This window comes from Triticum urartu, chromosome 3, assembly GCF_003073215.2.
Source record: "Triticum urartu cultivar G1812 chromosome 3, Tu2.1, whole genome shotgun sequence".
Classification (NCBI taxonomy): Eukaryota; Viridiplantae; Streptophyta; class Magnoliopsida; order Poales; family Poaceae; genus Triticum; species Triticum urartu.
The window spans coordinates 677,304,675-677,313,322 of NC_053024.1; positions in this window are offsets into that span (position 1 = coordinate 677,304,675).

Below are 8,648 nucleotides of genomic sequence, written 5' to 3' on the forward strand. Positions count from 1 at the left end.
ACTGTTTAATCATCATAGTCATTGCCGCTATCTAATCATCACCAACACTAGCTAGCTTAAAGAAGAAACATTCACTTGTAATAGAAGCAAAGATATCATCGAGTTCAACATGGTCATTGCCGATAAGCAAATCACTATTTGAGATTAATTAAGTTCAGGACAATACGGACATGAGAGAGGACAAGTACTAAGAGCATGAACTAGCTAAATCACTCCTGCTGCTCCCTCTCAGGTAGAATAGCATAGAACATGTATAGCTCTCCTGATTCATCATACTGGAGCATGCAGATGAATCTGTCTCCTAATCTTGGGTTGCGCTTCTCCTTGCTACCCCCTAGTACTTCTCTGCGATCGTTAACAATTTTGCTCCAATCTTTCACTATTAAGCATTCTTCACTTTCAGAAATCCTGAATGCACTCATGTGCAATGTAGAAAATCTTGGTTGTAAGCTAACCATTGACATGCGACCTTTTGTCTCGATCCACTGAGGCACAACTGTCATCGGGAGTCCATGTTGAAGAACATCGTATAGTAATTAATATACTTAGCAATGAAAGTTTAGCTTCAAAAATAATGTATGCAAAAGATGCACTAAGGACAAATAGTAAAAATCTTACCATCTTTCGATTATAGATGTGACCGTAGTTCAATACGATCACTATTGGTCGCACGTTTTGAGTACTAACATTTCTAAGTTCGGGAAGAAAATTTGTCTTGACAGTATGAAGATCCTCAAGCCATGAAACATAATGACTTATCTCCTCGCAGTTTAGTTCAGCCCCGGAGCAATAGTAGGTCCTGTCTACCAAGCGCCGGACATGTTTGCTTGAACCGAAATAAGCTGACAATACAAATTAGTTGTCAACTATTTTTGAATAAATTGTATCAAAGACATAAACATATGCATGCATGGTTGAGAAAAACTCACATAGTGGTAGAACTGGAGGCGTTTGCACATCGACTCAGATGTCTATATTACCTTCAATATCATCTTCCGGACGAATATCAAAGGTGATAACCATATCAGGCTCAAATGCATAAGCCTTGCATAGTGCTTGCCAAGTTTTGCATTCAAAATGAGTGTATGTGTCTCCATTATATAATTTGACGTTGAAAGTATACCCATGTTCGGTCTTCAAGTAAACTCTCTTTACCTCCATATCATCTATAGCACTAAAACCTATCTTATCCAAGACAAAAATTCTTGCATGACAGGGGATGCGCTAGTAGAATAGTGAAAATTTAAAATTATAAATTGAAGCAAATGAAGCATAAGTCATGCTTTAAAATTATAAGTTGAAGTAAATGAAGCATAAGTTTTGCATTCAAATAATAATCGCCGTTGTGACTTACTGTATCCACTTCGAATGTCTCATCCAGCTTGATGCTGAAGCGCCTACCATCAACAAGGAAATTTCTGTCGCACAGGCCGCGCTGGTCTTCACAGTGTTCGCACATAATGAAATCTTTTTCGTCGTCAGATGACATTTCCTATGTTCATATAGGTGAAACATTAAACACTTATTACTATCTAACATTAATTAATATCTAGCTAATTCAAATATATATTCATCTAACATTTGACATTAATATATCTAACTATATTCATCTCTAACAATTGACATTACTATATATTTAACTTTTCTATCTAATTCATCTAACATTCGACATTAATCTAACATTTATATAAACTAAAAATATATAAAAAATTAAATAAACAGAAAAACTCATTAACAAATAATATATTAATTAGATTATCAAATCTCAGATACCTAAATTTTCTTACTAAAAATAAACTAGTTATATTAACTATTCAACTAGTTCAAATCTCATATACCTAAATAAACTAGTTCAATTATTTTCTTACTAAAAATAAACTAGTTATATTAATTATTCAACTAGTTCAAATCTCATATATATACCTAAATAAAGTAGTTCGATTATTTTCTTACTAAAAATAAACTAGTTATATTAATTATTCAACTAGTTCAAATCTCATATATATACCTAAATAAAGTAGTTCGATTATTTTCTTACTAAAAATAAACTAGTTATATTAATTATTCAACTAGTTCAAATCTCATATATATACCTAAATAAAGTAGTTCGATTATTTTCTTACTAAAAATAAACTAGTTATATTAATTATTCAACTAGTAAAAAAATTTGTATGTGTATGTGTGTGTATGTGTATGTATGTGTGTGTACTGTGTGTATACGTATACGTGTGTGTGTACGTATGTGCATGCACAGTATGTCGCAAGGGCGCCGGCGCGTACGGGGCGGGGGCGGCGACGTACGGGGCGGGGGCGGGGGCGGCGGCGTACGGGGCAGGGGCGCCGGCGTACGGGAGAGACGTACCGGGCGCGGCGCCGCGACGACGACGACAGACGGCGGCGGGCGACGGGCGACGACGACAGACGGCGGGTGACGGGCGACGGGCGGCGACACGACGACGACGGGATCGAGCGGCGCGCGCGGTTGGAGACGAAGTGGGGGATGAAAACTGAAATTTTTGTAAGTGCTATATATATAGGATGGGCCTTTAGTACCAGTTGGTGGCTCCAACCGGTAGTAAAGGCTTCGTTTCCCGCCGCTTGGCCTGGCGAAAATAGGCCTTTAGTACCGGTTGGAGCCACCAACCGATACTAAAGGCCCGACCTTTAGTACCGGTTGGTGGCTTCAACCAGTACTAAAGGCCTAGCGCTGCCATCCCGCGGTGCACAAAGTTTAGTCCCACCTCGCCGGGCGAAGGGCAGACGCACTGGTTTATAAACCCAGCCGCGGCTGCCTCTTTGAACTCCTCTATATAGCAGGCTTGTGGGCCTAACTTCTGCGCGCTGCCCTGTGAGTCTGTTGGGCCTTTAGGGCCTGTAATTGCACGCCCGTGGCCTAGCAGGCCCACAGGGCAGCGCCCCAATTTTTTTAATAGTTTTTTTCTTTTCTGCTTTATTTTCTTCTATTTATTTCTACGTAGTTTTTTGTATAGTTTTTTCTTTTCTGTTATATTTATTTTCTTCTATTTATTTCTTCTATGAAAAATAGCAAATATAATATTTTTTCTTTTTTGCTTTATTTTTTTTATTTCTGAGTAGTTTTTTTCTTTTCTGCTATATTTATTTTCTTCTATTTATTTCTGAGTAGTTTTTTTATATAATTTTTTTTTCTGCTATAGTTTTTTTCTTTTCTGCTTTATTTATTTTTTTCTATTCATTTATTTTTATATACCATGCCAAGTTGATGGTTAAAACTTGATGGTCAAAGTCTGGAGTTATAACCAAAGTTTAAAAAAATGAAATGCCGAAGTGCAACTAGTTTTTGCCATAACAGAAGAAGTCCGGAGTTGTAATAAGTTATTAAAAATAAAAAAGAGGTGCAATACTCGTTAATTAGCTTCAAGCCTTTCGGAATAGTGTAAACTGCACTGCACATAGCTCCATGCAGTCTACCATATTCCTCAAGGCTTGAAGCTAAGCAACGTGAGCATTGAGCCTCTTCTTCATCGTCTCTGCACTCAGGGCTTATAAACCGCTCCTAGTCCCTCTCTCTTCGCGAGGTGGGACTAAAAACAGCTTACTAAGAAACTGTAGTACTGGTTCATGCCATGAACCGGTACTAAAGGTGCTCGTGGGGCCCCAGCCTTACCTGACACAACCTCATTAGTACCAGTTCGTGGCACGAACCGGTGCTAAAGGTGTAGTGTAGACTGCACTGCACATGGCTCTGTGCAATCTATGCTATTCTGAAAGGCTTGAAGCTAAGCAACGTGCAGGTGAGCATTGCGCCTCTTCGTCATTATCTTTCCACTCACGGCTTATAAACCGCTCATACTGCCTCTCTCTTGGCGAGGTGGGACTAAAAATCAGCTTACTAAGAAACTCTAGTACCGGTTCATGCCATGAACCGGTACTAAAGGTCTTCGTGGGGGCCCCAGCCTGACCATAGCCTGACACAGCCTCATTAGTACCGGTTCGTGGCATGAACCGGTACTAAAGGTTGCCCACGAACCGGTACTAATGATGCCCGCCCGCCTAACCGTTGGAACCGGCACTAATGGTCACATTAGTGCTGGCTCAAATTCAAACCGGCACTAATGTGCTTCACATTTGATCATTTTTCTACTAGTGATGCTATGATTACATTTGTATGTGTATGATATGCTAAAGATTATTGTATAAATCCTATTCAAATACAAAACAAATATGCAGAAAAAAAACAGAAACTAATAAAACTAGCAATAGCGAGGGGAACAAAATTAGCAGTAGCATTCCCTTATCAGTAGCGCTTCCTGCTAAAAAGCGTTGCAAATATTAGTAGCAGCGCTCTGCACTAAAGCGCGCTACTGCTAGCCATGTATAGCAGTAGCGTGGGACGACAGGCGCTACTGCTACACGTTAGCTGCAGCGCCTTATCACTAGTGTGTCGTCCCACGCTACTGATAGGCAAAATATTCGCGCTACTGCTAGGGTTTTCCATAGTAGTGTTAGATTGACAATAAATGCTCTTTCTCAATCATTTGACTACTTTGGACCCTATTTTCTGTCAGATTTGGTGGAGCGAGCCCTGGCCGAGGCAGACGGGGACGTGCCCGGCAAGGAGCCGTGCTGGCCTCTCGCGCAGCCCGTCGACCGAATCAACCATCCCTGCGCAAGGAGTCGCGCTGGCCGAGGCCGACGGGGACGGGCCGCTCAAGGAGCTGCGACTGCTTACCGGCGGGTGGACGGGCCGCGGGGAGACGAGGGGGTTGGAACGGGAGGATAGGGCGGGGTGCTTACCGCGGCGGACGGGAGCGCGGATATGGCGAGGCGCCTTCACGAGCGGTGCGAGAGGGAGGAAGGGAGAGGACGAGAAGCTTCAAGGAAGTGGGGGGGAGGGGGTCTGCTGCGGGAAGAGCAAGAGGAAAAAGCGTTTTTTAGTGATCCCAAGAAGAACTAATCCGAATAAGCACCTCTTGAGTGGATTGGATATTTTGGATGGGTTAGATACATCTAACCTAAATTAACCCTCCCGTTTGGATATTTTTGGGTTAGTTGAGTCCAAACTAACCAAAACTAAGGCCCTGTTTGGTTCCAAATAAGTCACCAACTTACAAGTCGAAAAGTGCAAAAAGTGACTTATTTTGCCAAACGGACCCAACTTATAAGTCACCCCAACTTATAAGTCATAAGTTGCTCCACCCCAACTTAAAACTTATAAGTCACCCCCTTTTGCATGGGTCCCACCACCTTTATATAAAAAAACAAGGTAGAAAGGTGTGCTCAGATGACTTATAAATCAGGTGATAACCAAACAGACGTGACTTATAAGTCACTGATTTTAAGTCACCTGACTTATAAGTCAGGTGACTTATTGGAACCAAACAGGCCCTAACTCTAACTCATGAAACCAAACAGAGCCACATATTCACCAAAAGCAGCAGCCACCTACATGGTCCTCTCTCTTCTCTTTTTCTCAACCGGACAAATAGGGATTTTTTGTAATTATAAGAGTTGGATGACTCCTCCCACATTACTGTCTGGTCCCACCGATTCGGCGACGGCTACAGTGTCTTTGGGGCCACCGTTGGAGATCGTATGAATTATCTCCACTGCGTAAGCTGATTCCCGAGAGTTATCTCTGGTGCAGGTTATTCTACGCCTTATTTTTTACCATCACTTAGTACACATGTCATGTACAGTTGCATAAAATGACAGCATGCACGTACGACAAGCTCCCCATATGCATTCCAAAATACTACAATAATACAACGTCGCTGGCAATGTGGTCGGCGTCGACGATATTTTCTTGTACTGCGATCGAAGCACAGCCGCCTGAACAGTAGAGCATCTTGCTCCCTCTGCACCATCTCCAGTAATATAACATCGATTCCTGGCAGCTGGGCCGATCAGATAGGTGCAACGGTCCCGATCCATCCTTACCCTTTGGGGCATTCTCGTCCTCACGATTTCTTTGCCACTTTCGGGTGCCCCAGATATTTTGCCGGCCCGGCGCCCCTCGTCCACGCAAGCTGCTGCGCCCCCCGCCGACGTCGACCAGCGGGGGCCCGCGTGTCACCGCCGTGGTCCATCTCAGTGGCCACCACCGCATTCCTAATCTGGAAATTTACTAGTTTCACTTGTCTCTGTCCCCACCCGGGAGGTACTTTGTCGTTCGACCAGTCTGCTTCGATCGTCTTTGGGGTTTTATTAGGTGCACACAGAGTCTATACGCAGAAAAAGGTTGCACATTAATAAGATATCAAAGGAACATGCCCGTGTTCTTCTTACAAATCGTGCTTTGGCACCACGATAAATTATAAGGGGCTACTACGCATCGGCCGACGGATCTTTCTAAAAGATCTGCCACCTCACGAATCATTAGTTAAGACAAAATCCAGCGGCTGGCCGCTCTGGCGGCGGAAGGGGGCGAGGACTTCGAATTTTGTTGTGACATTGTAGTTAGGTCTCTCTGAGTTAGATTTTTGTTCCCTAGTGGCGATAGTAGACTTGCCGATGAGCTTCTCCGGCACGACTGCTAATCCCTTGCCTTCCACGGGTCGTCTCTGACTCCAACACGACCGCATGCAATTTGTCTTTCCTCATCTCCTGTAGTATGTTTCCCTGCATCGAAGCTAGATCCGTCGCCGCTGGGGAGGCTAGCTTTCATTTCAGGCTGAAAGAAATGATCTGGTGTTTCCTCGCAGAAGAGAAAGAAAGAAAAAAAGAAAGAAAGAAATGACCAGGTGGCGACGTCGGTGAGGGCCTCAGCCATGGCATGGAGAATGACAACCACTACTCGGAGAAGCACCTGTTCCAGCTCCTGCAATGAGCATTTAACGGGGTCGTTGGATACTTAGTGATAACTTTGTCTCCCTCCAGCACCTTCTTATGCAGCAATGGTAGCTCTTTTGGAAGCTAATCTTCTGCGGCTGGGAAGGAAGAAGTGATGGTCATTCGGCGCTTCAACTTCGGACTACAGCAAGGACTTCTTCATGTATTATGTTCTTCAAAATTTCCTTCACCCTTTTTCCTTTCTTGCATCGAGTGTTCCTTATAAAGAAAAGATCACATCAACCATCCATAGCCCATTGCTTCATCTCAGTTAATCAATCCTTCTCTTGCTCGCATGATCATCTCCAATGGCCTCATGTTGTGGTATTGTAAAGACCGTGAGTTAAATATGATGATTTTGTTCTTCTGAATGGAGATGGCTTATTATTAATCTTCTTTCTATGGTTGTGCAGACTGAATTTGGAAAAACTCCCGATATCCAACTATTCAAGTCACTATAGTCCCATCACCAATTTGATTGCTCATGCACACTAATCCCAAATATATGTATTGATTATTCATAAAACTTCGTTTTACAATTTTCCTTGGAGAAAAGCATTTGGTTACCTCTTGTGAGTAAATTTCTTGTATTTCATCAACCAGTATACGAATCATGCATATTCTCCACATAATCATCCATGAAATCAGTTTACAGGCCACATTATTTACCAATTAGGTTTCTCTAACAACATATAGTTAGGGACATTTTCATCGTACCAAAGAGGACATATGTACCCAACGTTTCTAATTTTGTTCTCTTAGTATTTGTAATGAAATCCTGCTGCAACACACGAGGTATTTCCCAGTACCTCTATTTATTTGAACATGCACGTATGTCACCTCGGTACGCATGCCACCTTATCAAAGGGCCACGTTAAGGGCCTGTTTGGTTCCAAATAAGTCACCAACTTATAAATCGAAAAGTGAAAAAAATGACTTATTTTGTCAAATAGACCCGACTTATAACTCACCCCAACTTATAAGTCATAAGTTGCTCCACCCCAACTTAAAACTTATAAGTCACCCCTTTTTGCGTGGGTCCCACCACCTGCATGATGTTGATTGGTGTGGAAAGGTGTGTCAGGTGACTTATAAGTCAGGTGACAACCAAACAGGCGTGACTTATAAGTCACTAGTTTTAAGTCACCTGACTTATAAGTCGCGTGACTTATTGAAACCAAACAGGCACTAACATGCACGATTTTTCTATTGTTAGTGATCCTATCATTTTTATTTATCTCAAAATGCACAAATACCACCTCATCAAAGGCCCACCACAACATGCATGGGATAAAGTTTTTATTATATTATGCTACATATATGCAACAAATATTTTTAAATATATCATAATTAAATACAACCTAAAAAGAGAATATTCATTTTATTTTTAATTCATACATTATTAATCCAGTTATTCATGCTTTATACAACCAAATCTCATTGAAAAATATTTCAACCGATTCATGCAGCAACACCCGGTGTATCACATCTAGTTAATGAAGTTTTTGAACCGCTCTTAAAAACTACCTATAATAGTGAATGTTGTGAATGTTGTAATGGAGTATTTTGCACAACATTCACTAATATAAGATCTTTTAGATCACTAAAGTAGTGATCTAAAAGATCTTTTAGACTACTTATATTTGTTCTCGGTGTCTCAGTTCTTTTTATTCAACAACTATATAGAGTAACATATTTTTCAACTATGTACAACAGAGACAATGAATTCGGGGATCACAACAAAGAGGGCAAAATTGTACGTATACAATAATGAATTCGGGGATTATATGATTCAAAAACAAATTGAATTCGGCGATCATAGCAAAACACTTGTGTAC